This window comes from Castor canadensis, chromosome 5 (genome assembly GCF_047511655.1).
Source record: "Castor canadensis chromosome 5, mCasCan1.hap1v2, whole genome shotgun sequence".
NCBI classification, from domain to species: domain Eukaryota; kingdom Metazoa; phylum Chordata; class Mammalia; order Rodentia; family Castoridae; genus Castor; species Castor canadensis.
In genome coordinates, this window is record NC_133390.1 from 144,521,229 (window position 1) to 144,536,812 (window position 15,584).

Here is a 15,584-nt window from a genome sequence, read left to right on the forward strand (position 1 = left end):
ACAGATATATCACTACTGTTCTTGGGCAGACATGGCTCACAGTGGTGAAGGGCAGAAATGGTGAGAGTCTACATAAATCCTGCAGCTAAAGCAGTAGGTTTTTCTGATGGATCAAGTATGAGGAAAGCCAAGCATTATTCTAGGAGTTGGATGAAAGCAAATTGCATAATGGACTTGACATTGATTGAATATGGAAACAAGTGGGGAGATACAGATTTGGATGGACATCAAAAGTTGAATTTGGGTTATTTGGTTTGAGATGCCTTTTTAGCTTCCAAAGTAGATACAAAGACAAACAGCTGGTAAAATGAGCCTAAGTTGGAAGTGCAGGGAATGGGCTAGGGATATAATTTTAAGAGCCATCAAAAAGCAACAGGACTGATGAGATCAAATAAGGAGTATTAACGGCAGAGCTGTCCTGGTAGTGAGCCTGGGGATATTCCTGCGTTAGAGGTTGATGAGAGGAAGTGATAGAGCACAGAAGAAGCCAGAGGGGTAGGATATTTCAAATCTAAACAAGAGTAGAGTCCATATAGGAAGTGATCAGGAGGAGTTGGTAGAAAAAGTATAGCAAATATTTTTAACTAAAGAAATGGAAATATTAACTACCCTGATTTGATTACTATGTCCTATATACATGCATAAAATTATCACTGTGCCCCATAAACTTGTATAGTTAAAATAATAATTAATAAAAATAGATTTTAAAAAAAAGTATTGCAAAGAGACATGACATAATCAAAACTGCCTTAGCTAAAACTCAACAGTCCAGAATTCTCAACCCAGATTTGCTTTCCTCTATTTTAAGGAATGAATAGTAAAAAGGATTCAATAAAAGAATAAAGATATTAAAATATTTGGTACAAAAACAAAACAAATCAAAATTCTATGCCTGACTAGTCATCTATATGCATCCTAAATCTTGCATTTCTTTTATTTATTATCACAGTATTATACAAAAATTGGCATTTAGAAGGATTGCTTCAGGGCCTCTGTGAGTACATAGATAATCAAAGATTTAATTATTAGCCCAAAATAGAGCCATGCATTTTAGAAAAGATGTTAAATAATAAATGCTGATATTTTAAGAATTCTGAGGCAACATGATTGCTGTGATGTGGTGGGATTGGGACAAGAATACGTGAGTGAATAAAGATGACATGCTTTGAAGAAGAACGAAATGTTATCATTCGCTGGTAAATGGATGGAATTGGAGAACATCATTCTGAGTGAGGTTAGCCTGGCCCAAAAGACCAAAAATCATATGTTCTCCCTCATATGCGGACATTAGATCAAGGGCAAACACAACAAGGGGATTGGACTTTGATCACATGATAAAGCAAGAGCACACAAGGGAGGGATGAGGATAGGTAAGACACCTAAAAAACTAGCTAGCATTTGTTGCCCTCAACGCAGAGAAACTAAAGCAGATACTTTGTTTTTTTTAAATCATTTATTGGTTTATTGTCTCTACTAAACACATTAGTCATTCATCATTTAAATATCTTACTTCATTAGAAACTGTTTTAACACTTTCTCTCCCTCCTGCCATAAAAATACAGTAATTTGCTTTTTAGAAAAACCCACTATGAACAAGCATTCTGGTTTCTTCTCACTTCTAATATGCTTCTCAGACATAGCAGTTTATAAATCAATTAAGACAGTAGGCTAAAGACTGAAATTCAATCTTCCACTTGAAAGTGCCAAACTCTGCAACCTGCTCTTTCTACAGCTGTCTCTCCATATCCTAACATATATACAACCAAAACTGACTTAAAAACTATTAAATAGTGCTGATTTCCATCTGCTCTATTAGTTTAAATGAATGCAACTTACCTTCAGCATTATATTCATAAAAATACTTAAGCCTCAAGGTCCCCAATAATTTGGAGTACTGTATTAGATAACCATGCTAAGACACTTCTGACAGAAGTAACGCATCACCTAATGAGAGGTTTCCACAACCTGCTGTTAGAACCTATGCATACATGGAAAACACTGATAACCAGTCACTGTTCACACCATTTACTCTTCAGGCAGTCCTTTGCCATTAGTCAGCTTAATTAGGCCAGAGTCCAGCAGGAAAGTGCATGGTGCACCAGATTCACCATCTCTTAAGTTGCTACCGTTTTCTCTTCTTTACTGAAAGGCTGTACTGAACCAGGCTTTACCCATGACAGGCCAGCAACATGAACACTTTTATTTTGTTGTTCTTCAGGCTTCTTTTTCTGAGTCAGCATCTTCTCTCTGGCTTCTTCATGTACAGAAGGATTCCATGGAGAAAAGCTAATTGCATAGGGGTCTTCTATCTTAGGCTGGTCAAACAAATGAGTAGTGCACACCTTAACACTGTCAAGCACTTTACTTTTAAAAAGATGAACATCTTTTTCATACAGTACTGCAGCCTCTGGGTTTAGGGGGCTTGATGTGTCAATCTTGTAGAAGACTCTCCTTGCATACATTAAAACTTGCCAAATATGATTGTGGTTCCGCCTCCATTTTGCAAATGCTCTCTTCACATCTAGTTCACCTGAAGTGGGATCAACTAGCGGGTGAAAGACCAGAATATCAAACACCAAGTGTGGGCAATCACCATCTGGGTAGTTATCAGGGATGTAAACTGCAAACTTGAATACGCCATCTTGATAAAGCCCATGCCTTATGAATTACTGCAAACCACATTAATGCTGAGCGATAAGATGGCTGCACATAGACGCTTGGCAACTTCTGCTTCACAACCAAGGTAAATTCTGCAAGAAGAGAGTATTCCAGGTAGAAGGGTCCATAAGAAGCATGTGTGCCATTTGTTGACTGTGCTGCTGGGGCAGGAGATGTAGGCTTTGTTATAGGCAAAGCATTTTTGGGAATAGAAGGCAACTGTTTTTTTGGTGCAGTTCTTGGAGGACTATTTTTCACGTCCCCCATTAATGTCTTCTCTTCACCATCTGATCGTTTGCGTCCAGAGCTTGTAGACATGCTCCACAAAGGGTTCATAACGTGTACTGTAAACAAAGAAATTCAGTCGTCTATGTCATCAAACTCTTCAGCACTCACTTTACCAGCCGGCTGGGCAGCGAGCCTTACAAAGGTGCCTTCAATGTAGGGTTCCCGGCTGCCGAGCGCCAGCCAGGCCTCTGCCTACTCCACTCCGCTCCGCCCCGCCCCGCCCTCTAAAGCAGATACTTTAAAGCAACTGAGGCCAATAGGAGAAGGGGACCAGGAACTATAGAAAAGGTTAGTTCAAGAAGAATTAACTTAGAAGGTAACACACATGCACAGGAAATCAATGCAAGTCAACTCCCAGTATAGCTATCCTTATCTCAACTAGCAAAAACCCTTGTTCCTTCCTTTTATTGCTTATACTCTCTCTTCAACAAAATTAGAGATAAGAGCAAAATAGTTTCTGCCAGGTAGCGAGGGGTAAGGGGGTTAAGGGAGGGTGCTGGGGAGGGGGCGGGGGGGAAGGGGGGAGAAATGATCCAAACATTGTACACACATATGAATAAAATTAAAATTGAAAAAAAAAAAAACATGACATGCGTCTGGAATTCTCGTCTCCCAACTCATTCCATTTACTTTCTAAAGTCAACATATTTCTTTATCATTCCAAATTTAAATGAAGGAAAGAGGGAAATTTTTCTCTTTTGTGGGATTTTTTTTTTTTTGAGACAGAATCTTGCTATATAGCTGAAGCCTGCCTTGAACTTGAGATCTTCCTGCTTTTCCCTCCCTAGTGCTGGTGTTACAGGAGTATAGCACTAAGCCTGGCACAGAAAAGAGGATTTTGAGGTCAGCAATTCATATTGCCACAAAGAGACAAAAAAAATCCCACCATGTATCTTCTCCACTTTCTTTATTCAATGGTAAGTTAGATATTAGAAAACTACACAGCAGAAACTGCTAGTCCTTGGGAATATTATCTAGATTTGGAACAAAATAAGTGTTATAATAGTAAACTATAACACTTATAACACCCAGTATAAATTGTTTATATACTAGGACAGTACAGTTCTTGATTGAGCCTCTGGTTACATTCTCTACTCCCTTAACATTCTCTACTCCCTCTATTCTGTCCTGGAGAAAATACTTTTGCTCATCTTTCTGACCCTAGCCTAAGAAGAAGGCTTCCTCCTAAGCTCACACATCCCTATATCCTTCCAGCTCCTCTACCCTCTCCCTTCCCATAGGGTCTGGATCCATTCTGCACCAAGACTCACTATATTGTGAATGACTTCGCCTATGTTTTCATAAAGAACAGAGAGGAAGATGAATATTAAATCCTCCAAATCCAGAAAGCTTTGAAGATTTTGTATTTTCTCCTTAGATGACCAAATTTTCCTCCTCTCACTTCAGGATGCTTCTAGGCTACAACATTAACAACCACGTTTGGGCTATTTCAGATTGAAAAGACGACAGGGATTTTGGAAGAGGAAGTGGAATTTAGCAAGAAGCTTAGAAGGGAAGGAGAAAAGAGAAAGGGCAATAGGCCACTTGCACTGGGGGTGTTTTGAGATGGAGTATGCAGGAAGGGGTGTCCATGGGTAGTTATTTTATCTTTGCATTTAAAGACAGAAACCATCTTTGCCAGAAAGATCTGCAGGATGGGTTTTTCTCTCTGTCTTAAGTTGTATTTTGTAACTAGAGGTGGGAGAGGCCAAAGATGAAGTGAATATTCAGTAGGACAAGATCCTTGTCTGCATTTAATATTCTGAGTGAAAGACATGAATATAAAGATAAGTATATCCTATGAATACTAATACAAAGACAAGAAAGAGAGACAGCTTCAGGCTACTATTTACATGCTTTATCTCATGCTCAGTCAGCACTTTCCTGGAACCCATCTGTCCTTAGTATTTACAGGAAGAAAATGAATTTCTTAAACATTTTGAAGATATTAGAAGAAAGGAACTCAAGAAAGGAGTCCATGTGGTTGAACTTAGAGGTGTTAAGAAGCAGAATCTATATCCCAACATCGTTGTTTCTGGGATGCACATTTATGTAGCAGTGAATTATCATCTGATCAGTGGCTGATATAATTTTTATTCCCATCATGATTCCTTGTTTCTTTTTCAATCATAGATTTTTCTCTATAACTAGAATTTTTCTGTCATGCATCACCATAACCCCTTGTTAGTCTCATAACCAGGGGCATTCTTTGGTAAAGATGGATCTCACTTTAAGATAACGGTTTAAGGTCCCAGGCATCATAGGGCAGGGAGGTGGTATACTGCTGTACCTAAGGCTGGGCCACTTACCGAGTAAATGTTGAAGGAAGACTTTGGACTGACAGTGGGCTCCCAGGGAAGCCCACCACAGTGGTCACTGAGGCACAAGCCTCCATTGAAACTTCTTACTTTCCATAGTCTCCTTCACTTCTAGGAGCCTGTTCTTGTCCCACCCTTGGCCTACATATTTTTTCACTTTCATTGGTTTCCCCATTCCGTCTAAATTTCTTTCCTCATTTTCAACACAAAAGTAGTAATGCCAAGCTCTTATGGTTATTAGAGGACTCAAATGAATAATTAAAAATGTTTTGTAAACTGTAAAACAAAATGCTATCAGATGGCAAAAAAAAGAGTGTGAGCCAAGTTCAGAAGTCAATTGGGAGGGAGAAGAACTGAATCCAAGGAGTTGCATATAAAAGTAATGGTGACTTAAACTAAACACATAAATGAATGTATACATTTCTCTCATTGTGAATGGTAAAAATTCTCCAAGAGTAAGACTACCTGAGAGACTTCCTGCTTCTTCTCCCAGAAACCTTCTGATCATTTAACAATAGCCTTTCTACCAGATACACCCTCCTTCACAGTTAGGATTTGTGTATATATTTTCAGCAAGCTAAGTGGAAATTTGGCAGTTGTTTGCTTACTTTTCGTCATGTCCCCAGCCAAACTGAATTGATCCAAAAATAAAAATAGCCCTGACTAAATTTATCTGATTCAGTTTTCCACAGAGAAAGTTAACTGTTCGATGGCAGTTGAACACATTGTGTTGGGCATACAGGTTGGAACAGGGCAGACACATGTGTCAGAATTATTTGACTTTCTGATTATTTTTGAAACAGCAGTCTCAGAGATGGGTGGCCTCATTGACTGAGCCATGTCTAAACTGGTTCAGGCAAACACCTTGGCTAAATAGGCAGATTTCTCACCACTCAAATAGTGGCCCTGGGCTTTCATTGTAGTATCCTTTCATAAGCTTTACCCATGCATTGGAGCATGACAATGTTTGCTCTATATGCAGTATGTTGGTAAGTGATGCCTACTTTATAAGCTACCACAATGGTTCCTTTAAAGATCCTGTTAGAAAGATACCTATAAAACTACTGATAGATTGATAAACTAAGGTTCTTAAATTTGGCTCAAGTTTAGTTATCTGGTAAGCAGCAGAGCTGTCAGTGTTCCAATGGATATTTTTAGAGCCCAGAACCAATGATCCTTTTCCTCTACTTAACAGTTACCACTACTGTTAATCACTGTAAGTGCCATATCTTTGTGTATGATTCATTAGTCTATCTGCCTCACGATTCCTGGACCATCAAGACTCTACAGATATCCATGTAGGTTCTACCTCAACTTTAATATCTTTATTTTAATATGCTGTCCTTCCCTCTATTCTCCTTCTACCTGCCATCCTGGCTCTTTACTCTTTACTTATATATTTCAGTCATCTGAGTTGTTAGGCTTCTTCCAACTTCATATGGATACCACGAGACCCTCCATGTATAGGTTTGTGTGTGTATGTTTGTCCTTAACTAATTGTGCAGTTTCTATAGGTAGAAAATGCATTAGGTATTATACATCACCAATACCATTTATCATGATGTCATATACATATTTTGCACTCTAAACCTATCAGTGTATTTGTTTGTGTGTTTTGTTTTATTTTATTTTTGGCAGTACTGGGATTTGAGCTCAGAACTTTGAATTTGCTAGGCAGGAGTTCTACCACTCAAGCCATGCCTCCAGCCCTTTTGTTCTGATTATTTTAGAAACAGTGTCTTGCTTTTTTATTGCTGAAGCTGGCCTTGAACAGTGATCCTCTTAATCTTAGCCTCCCAAATAGCTAGGATTACAAGTGTAAGTCACCTGCATCTAATTTAAATCTATGTTTTTTTGAGACAGGGTTTCACTATGCAGCCTAGGCTAGCCTTGAGCGTTTGATTCTCTTGACTCACCTCCTGAGTATTGGAATTATTGGTATGCATCACCACTCCTGGTTCTAAATCTACATTCTAATAGATTGAATCTATTAAAATATATTTTAACAGATTGAATAGCAACAAACAGAATTAGTCAATAAAGGAAGTAGGAAAAACATTTTTGAATCAAATGTGGTGATGGGGACTGCTTGTTAGGGAGTGTGGTTCCACCTGTGGTCTTCTACAATACATTTTTATTTCATCCTGACAGAAAAAATTGTCTTATTTTGCATTTCTTCAACTTTACCTATATTTCCCATTAGCCTCATCAGCCTTGTAGGAGAGCTTCTAATTTTCCATATCAATCTTTCCAAAGTGAAGTATGTATTAAAATACACCTTGAGAAAGTATGAATGTTATACGTTATTTCCACATAGAGACATGAATGATTATTGTAATTATCCTTCAGGCCCTGGCAGAAATTGGGCTATGCCTCCAAAGAATCAGGCAAGGTAAAAATTTTCACAATTTGATTTGGATAAGCTCTCTGAGATAACAGTTTTGGGACTAGATTATCTGAATTATTTGCCATCCATCTTCTTCCTTATTCAGTCTACAAATATTTATTGAGTTCTTACTACATGGTAAGCACTGTGCCAACAGAAAGGTATGGCAGGTAACAAACAGAGAGTCCTAGTTTCATGGCAATAATGTAGGGGAATATGACCTTAGAGGATGAGTGACTTACCCACTTTCTAATGTCCAACTATGAACAGAGCAATCTAGGAGTCAGTAAAAAAGAGAAAGATTTTCAGCAAAATTGTATCTTCAGTGTTATTGCCTACAGATCAGCACTTGAGTAGAAAAGCTTTATTTACACTAGACTTTATCTTTGAAGCACATCACTGCATGTAAATATATACTACCCAAAGTATAGCTTTGATGACTTTAAACAAATTATAATATTTCTAAGCTAAAAGTTACCTTAGCCGGTCCTCAGTGTTTGTGTGTGTGTGTGTGTGCTTCTGTGTATCTATGTGAATATGTTTATGTGTATGTTTGTGTATATGTATGTGTATATGTGTGTGTGTGTGTGTGTGTGTTTTAGGGGGAGGTTAAGGGACTTATGCAAGGTTACCAGCCCGTTTAGGGGTAGAATTGGCATTAAAACACAAATCTCAGTTCCATTTGCTTTTCATATGCTTCATTATGTCAGATCCCTAATTATTTAATTATACATAATATTACAGCTTAATTTGGAGTTCTAGGAAATACAATGGTCCATTGTCAGACACCATTCCATGTCTATTATCTTTATATCCAAGATGTGACTCTACTTTGAGAACATGATGACAGTTTACACATTTTTTTTCACCAGTGAATGCTAGGTTTCTAGTTCAGTCATCGGCGTTTTCACTAACCTTTAAAAAATAGAATAAATATTATTCAATTATGTGCCAGGAGATCAATTACTAAGCAATTTCTAAGAACCTAATATATATTTTCTTTCTCCACTCCCTATGCTCTTTATGGAGGCACTGTGGGAAGGCAGCAATAAGTAAAATATTCAAGCTAATATTAATATAGCTTTATTATGTTCTAGAGTTCATACTAGTGCTTCTTTACATGTGTATGTGCAATCCTTATAGGAACTCTGTGAGGTTCCTATTTTTGAGATGAGGAAACAGAGGGTCAGAGAAGCTGAAGACTGGGCACAAAACTCCTCTGATTCTCATACCTGTCTTCCCTTACCTTGCTCTACCCTTGTTGCACAAATGCTTAGCTTGTTTAGCCCCCCGCCAGATCCAGGCCCAGAATAGGGGTACAAGAAGGTAAAGCTATAGTTGAGTTTTAAGCCAAATCTAAAAAGGTCCCAGAGCATGCCCAGCTTTAATTGAACTTTGTCCATCCTCCTTCTAACAATGTGCATGACTAATCTTGTAAACCAGAATAAAATTATAAGGATGAGATCAAGGCTTTAAAATTGATTGATTTGTGTCTTGTGGAACAAAACAACTAACAATTTCCATGATTTTGTATTCCAGAAATATCACTGTTCCCTCCGTCTCTCGAGGCTTTAGAGAGAGCTTGTTCAGAAGTCCCTAGGCTGCATGCACCTAGGATCCTGTTAGTTTACAGCTCTAAGAATAGCAGACACCAAAAGGACTATCAGTAAGGGCCTTACTGAGGCTTGGTGGTGAAATGTTTCAGTGTTGGATATGAAGTATAATCTGGTGGGTCTCTAACTAAACAAATGGGTATAACTAGACTAGAATCTTCCAGAACAAAGTGGTCATGAAAATTGCACAATGCAGTAGCACTCTAACAAATTGTTTCTCAAAGTGTAGTTCAAAGGCCATTGACATCAGCTTCATCTGAGGGGACAGGGGCACTAAAAAATGTCTGCCTGACATTTTTGGTAGTGCACACCTGGAATCCTAGTTACTCAGAAGGAGGAAGCAGGAGAATCTCACAGTTAGGGCCAGTGTAGGCAAAGTTAGTGAAACCTTATCTCAAAAACAAAATACAAACAAACAAAAAATAGGACTGGGAATGTGGCTCAAGTGGTATAGGACTTGCCTAGCATGTGAGAGGCCCTGGCTTCAATCCCTATTGCTGGAAGAAAAGAAGTCAAATGTTAGGCTCTATCCTAGACCTAATACAGTTTGATCTCTAGGAGTTGGATCCAGAAATCTGCTTTAACAGGCTCATTTGATGATTCTGATAAATGCTCAAGTTGGAGAGCCCTGATCTAAAGAATCAACAACCAATGCAACTGTAAACATGATGCCGGTTTCCATACCTGACACTGAAAATGCACCCTCCCTGCTACCAAATGGCCTCCAGACCATGAGAAGAGATAAGAACAATGTATCAGGAAGAACATTAAAGGCTTCAACAAACACGTATGGGAGCAAAGTAGAGCCACAGACCCAGCTCTCCTGAGTCAGCTTGCTAAAACCTCAAGTTACAGGCATTGAGATACTCAGCTCATTTCTCTTTCATATAGTCAAGTTACACAAGTTAAGAATGAAAACAAAACTAGATCCATGTTTATCACCATATACCGATATTAGCTCTAAATGGATTAAGGATCTTAATATCAGACTCCAAACTCTAAAGTTGGTACAGGAAAGAGTAGAAAATACTCTGGAACTAATAGCTATAGGCAAGGACTTTTGCAATGGAATCCCAGCAGCTCAACAACTAAGAGATAGCGTAGATAAATGGGACTTCATTAAACTAAAAAGCTTCTGCTCAACAAAAGAAATGGTCTCTAAACTGAAGAGACCACCCACAGAGTGGGAGAAAATATTTGCCAGCTACACATCAGACAAAGGACTGATAACCAGAATATATAGGGAACTCAAAAAACTAAATTCTCCCAAAATTAATGAACCAATAAAGAAATGGGCAAGTGAACTAAACAGAACTTTCTCAAAAGAAGAAACTCAAATAGCCAAAAAACACATGAAAAAATGCCCACCATCTCTAGCCATAAAGGAAATGCGAATTAAAACCACACTAAGATTCCACCTCACCCCTGTTAGAATAGCCATTATTAGCAATATCACTAACAACAGGTGTTTGTGAGGATGTGCAAAAAAGGAACCCTTTTACACTGCTGGTGGGAATGTAAACTAGTACAACCACTCTGGAAAAAAATCTGGAGTTTTCTTAAAAATCTAAACATAGATCTACCATATGATCCAGCAATACCACTCTTGGGGATATACCCAAAAGAATGTGACTCAGGTTTCTCCAGAAGCACCTGCACATCCATGTTTATTACAGTGCTATTCACAATAGCCAAGTTATGGAAACAGCCAAGATGCCCCACTACCGACAAATGGATTAAGAAAATGTGGTATTTATACACAACGGAATTTTATGCAGCTATGAAGAAGAATGAAATCTTATCATTAGCAAGTAAATGGATGGAACTGGAGAACATCATTCTGAGCGAGGTTAGCCTGGCCTAAAAGACCAAAAATTGTATGTTCTCCCTCATATGTGGACATTAGATCAAGGGTAAACACAACAAGGGGATTGGACTTTGATCACATGATAAAGTGAGAGCACACAAGGGAAGTATGAGGATAGGTAGGACACCCAAAAAACTAGATAGCATTTGTTGCCCTCAATACAGAGAAACTAATGCAGATACTTTAAAGTTACAGAGGCCAATAGGAGAAGGGGACCAGGAACTAGAGAAAAGGTTAGTTCAAGAAGAATTAATTTAGAAGGTAACACACATGTATAGGAAAGCAATGTGAGTCAACTCCCTGTATAGCTATCCTTTTCTCAACTAGCAAAAACCCTTGATCCTTCCTAATATAGCTTATACTCTCTCTTCAACAAAATTAGTGATAAGGGAAAAATAGTTTCTGCCTGGTAGCAAGGGGGTGGCAGGGAGAGGGAGGGAGCAGGGTATGTAAAGGAGGGGGTGGGGGAAGGGGGGAGAAATGACCCAAACATTGTATGCACATATGAATAAAAGAAAAAAATAAAAATAAAAACAAACAAAAAATGAAAACAGATTTGTATCTGCAAATTATAAGCACACTAGAAGGACATAAGATGTTTCCAAATGTCATATTCTAAAATGATACCTATAAGTTTTACGAATCTGGACATTTTGTTTTTCACTGACACAGTATTCATTAAACCCCTAGACTTCCAGCTAATTCATACTATCCCTGAGGTACTAAAAGCCTCAATGAACTGAAGTACACAATCCCTTCTTTCCTACCTTTGTGAAAAAACCATTCATGGTTCCATCTTGGGTTCCTCTCTGTCTTCCATGAGGCAGAGGGACTCCAAAGTCAGCCAGGGACAATGACCTGATAGCTCTGAGCAATACAGCAGGAACACCTGAAGGCAAGTTTGAAGCCTCGTGCTGGGAACCATGACTGGAACCCTGCTGAGGATGTTTGGCTTCTGATTGCTAATTCCTTCCTTCCGAGGATCACCTGCCTCTTATCCATAGTCACCACCATTGCTCTGATTGGAGACATCTCTATTCCTACACAAGTCAATAAAAGTGTTATGGACTTTCCTACACTTTTATGTTTTCCTAAGCTTAGGATCAGTTTTCGTATGTCCAAAATGGACATGTGGAGGCATGAGAGCAACAAGAAATGAAGGTTTTAAACATGTTGCCTAGCTGGAGGAGTTAGATTCTCAGGTAAGCTTCTATATGAAGTCCAGGGAGCAGTCTTGCACAAAGTAATTCTTCCTAAAATTCTAAAACTAGTAGTGGAGTTAAGCAACTGTTACAGCATTGTTAATGACAATAGGTGCCTGTGTGTAGTAACTGAAATAAATGGCAGTCTTACTTTTCATAATGGTTAAATAAGCAGTAATGAGCCCCTTCTCCTCCTCCTCTTCTCTTATTTCTTCCTGAAGATCCACCAAAAAAATGAACTGTCATAGAGATATAAAAGAGAAATCTTTAAGTAATGAAAGGATGGCAACATTTTTGAGCTGAAGCAGAAAATATGCCATTGTTTCTTCAGTCTAATCCTGAAGATGAAGATAGCAGTAACACTATGGAAGGAGAAAAAAATTATTATACGTACTCACCAAGCTAAACACCAAGTGCTTTATGTTTTCACAGTCTTTACCTGCTTTGAAGGTTATGTTGAGGAAGGCATTAGTATCTTCAGATGCCAGTGGAAGGCAATGGAGACACCTGTTGGTCAAGCTTGCCCAGTCACAAACGCTGTATGTATTAGGGCTAGTTTGACAGAGGTCTGTGTTCTCTAAAGGTTGCATGTTTTTTCACCAAAACATTTTCTTTTCTTTTCCTCCTCTTTCCCTGTTGCTCTTACCAAGGCAGTTGTCCTAGATTAATAATGGAGACTCTTAAGGAACAGAAATTCAAATTAAAAAGATATTACAGGTAGAAATCGGATCTATTGTAGCCAAGAAAGTGTAGAAAAATGAAAAGAAGGAAAGGGATATGGAAGATAAAAGTGGTAAACCAGAGTAGAAAATGAAGTTTCTATGGTTATTCACTTGGGCCAGTCTATATTATCCATATCAGAGAATAGGAAAATGTAACTACATCACTGCTCTAATGACAAAGAATGAGCTCTCTGCCTAATAAAGAGACACATAAAATACCATCACACAAACACACTTCTGCCTGTTCACATGTAAAGCAGTGAACACTATTCCAGGGTTTAAAGAATCATGGTCATGTGTGTGTTCTCTTAGGTGGAACGACAACCTGTACACCTGTGCTTGTCATGGTGAATCAATCTCTGCTGAGAGATTTAGTCCTAAATTGTATGACAGAGGAAGCACCTGTCTCTGACAAAGTAAATTAGACAAAACCAAGTTAACAAATGGCTCTGAAAGTGGCTGGTGCTTCCTGTTTATCCAAGCCCTGAAGACCTTACCAAAAGATGAAATGAGATTTTGCAATCCCCCTCAATCTGACCTAGAAATGACTTAAAATTGTAAGGATTGAAGTCACGGTGTCTACTCATTTTGCACCAAGGGCTCACATACTCATCTTTTTTCCCTGAGTGGATATAGCAGTGTGTACCCATGACACCATTCTTTTGTAATACTCAGAAACAATATATTTCTAAGTACATTCAATTTGCAGAGTTTCAATAGATACAGAGAATTGCTGTGACCTTTATTTTGACCTTGACCTACACAAAACAATATAGGAACAGGAGCAAATTGAAAGAAAAAATGGATTGGAATCCTGCACCTGGAATAAATGGGCAAATGGCTTCCCTAATGCTGCTGAAAAATGTTATGAAACTTCTCAAAGGGTTTGAGATTTTTTACTTTGTCTTAAGTTGTATGAGGCATCTAAATCTAAAACTAGTTTCTTTCTTCCCAGTGTAGGAGAGCTGCAAAAACTTGGAATGACGTAGATGAACAATACTCATTTGTTTCCAGACTTTTATTACAGGTCATTTATATATTTGAAGTCGCCAAAGCACGACTTTTTGATTTAAGCCATAATTGCAATGTAAATACAGAGTTGAAGGTAAAAGGTAAATTATTTCTTCACCCTGAAGGTATAAATGTACCAATAAGTTATCTCCCTCAAGAGCTAATTCTGTTTTAATGTATACTGAAATGTAGTGTTTCTGAACAATACTCCTGTTAACTTATGCTTAAATAAAATAATTTATATTTAAATAAAATAAAATATATTTATATTTAAATAAAATGAATGCATTTTATTGAACTAGTTGAAATTCAATTTTCTAAGCACAACTTTCTCTTACATGTTGCTAAACACCCACTTCATTTTTCTGTTATTAATTAAATTAATTAACATTCAATATGCTTTCAGAGTGACATACAGTCTGAAACCATGTTACTTATGAAGAATGACTTTCTGGTTGTCAAAAATCATGATGCAGACAATCCCTCCAGGCTCAACTGTTTTTCATAAGGAAGAATCTTTGATTAATTGGGGCACTTTGGTGATGACACTACTAAATCCCAATCTCAGGCTTGCTCCCTTTGTACTTTTGTAATCATATGCTGTTCTGAAATATGAAAGGTGTCCTCCCAGTGAAGGAGAGATGGCTTGGGTGTTTTTGCAAATCATAAATGGTGTCACCAGGTTGTGCATGGTGGTACAATTCTGTAATCCCAGGTATGCAGGAGGTGGAGATTGGGAAGACAGTTGTCTGAGGCCAGTATGGGCAAGAAGTTAGCAAGACTCAATCTTGATCACCAAACTGGGTAGAGTGGTGTGCACCTATGATTCCAGCTAAGTAGGAAACATAGGTAGGAGGATAACAGTATGAAGCTGGTATAATAGCCTGTCAGAAAAATAAATAAGGGGAAAAAAATTAAAAAATAAAAGAGTTGAGGAGCATGTTAAGTGGTAGAGCACCTGCCTACTAAGTGTGAAGTCCTGATTTTAAATCCTAGTACTGCTAAAAATACATGTAAATAAATAAATGGTGTTGCCTTAATTGTAATTTTGTAACCATCAAGCCCTGGGTGTGTACTACAATAGACAACCAGACTCTCAAACCTCAGAGCTAGAAAACCAGGCAGATGTCATCTTGTCCACAAGGTTTCATGTAGTTTTGCAAAAGGTGAGAGGCCATAGAGGGAGACCTAGCGATACATGTGTTCTAGTCTGTATCATCCTCATCTCCAGACAAAACCTGCAACAAGAACATGGAGATTAATTGCTCTGGTTTGTCACTGCTCATAAATGTGACTCCATGGCTGGAGATCCATTTCCCTGGATACTCAAGCAGCTGACTCACAACTTAAAGTTTTCTTGGACAACCTGCCCTACTTGGTAACAATTAAGAAAAGATGCTGAATGTTAAAATAATGTTTACTTTGAGAAGAAATTAGCACAAATAGTAACAATTCATAACACTTCATCTGTTCTTGACAAGCCTTCATAATAGTTCAAGAAACATGCATATTTTACCTA

General features: G+C 38.1%; 1 pseudogene; it reads right to left on the reverse strand.

Annotated features, from left to right (window-relative positions):
* Positions 1 to 1,444: 1,444 nt before the first annotated feature.
* Positions 1,445 to 3,117, reverse strand: LOC109688314 (AKT-interacting protein pseudogene; annotated as a pseudogene).
* Positions 3,118 to 15,584: the final 12,467 nt, after the last annotated feature.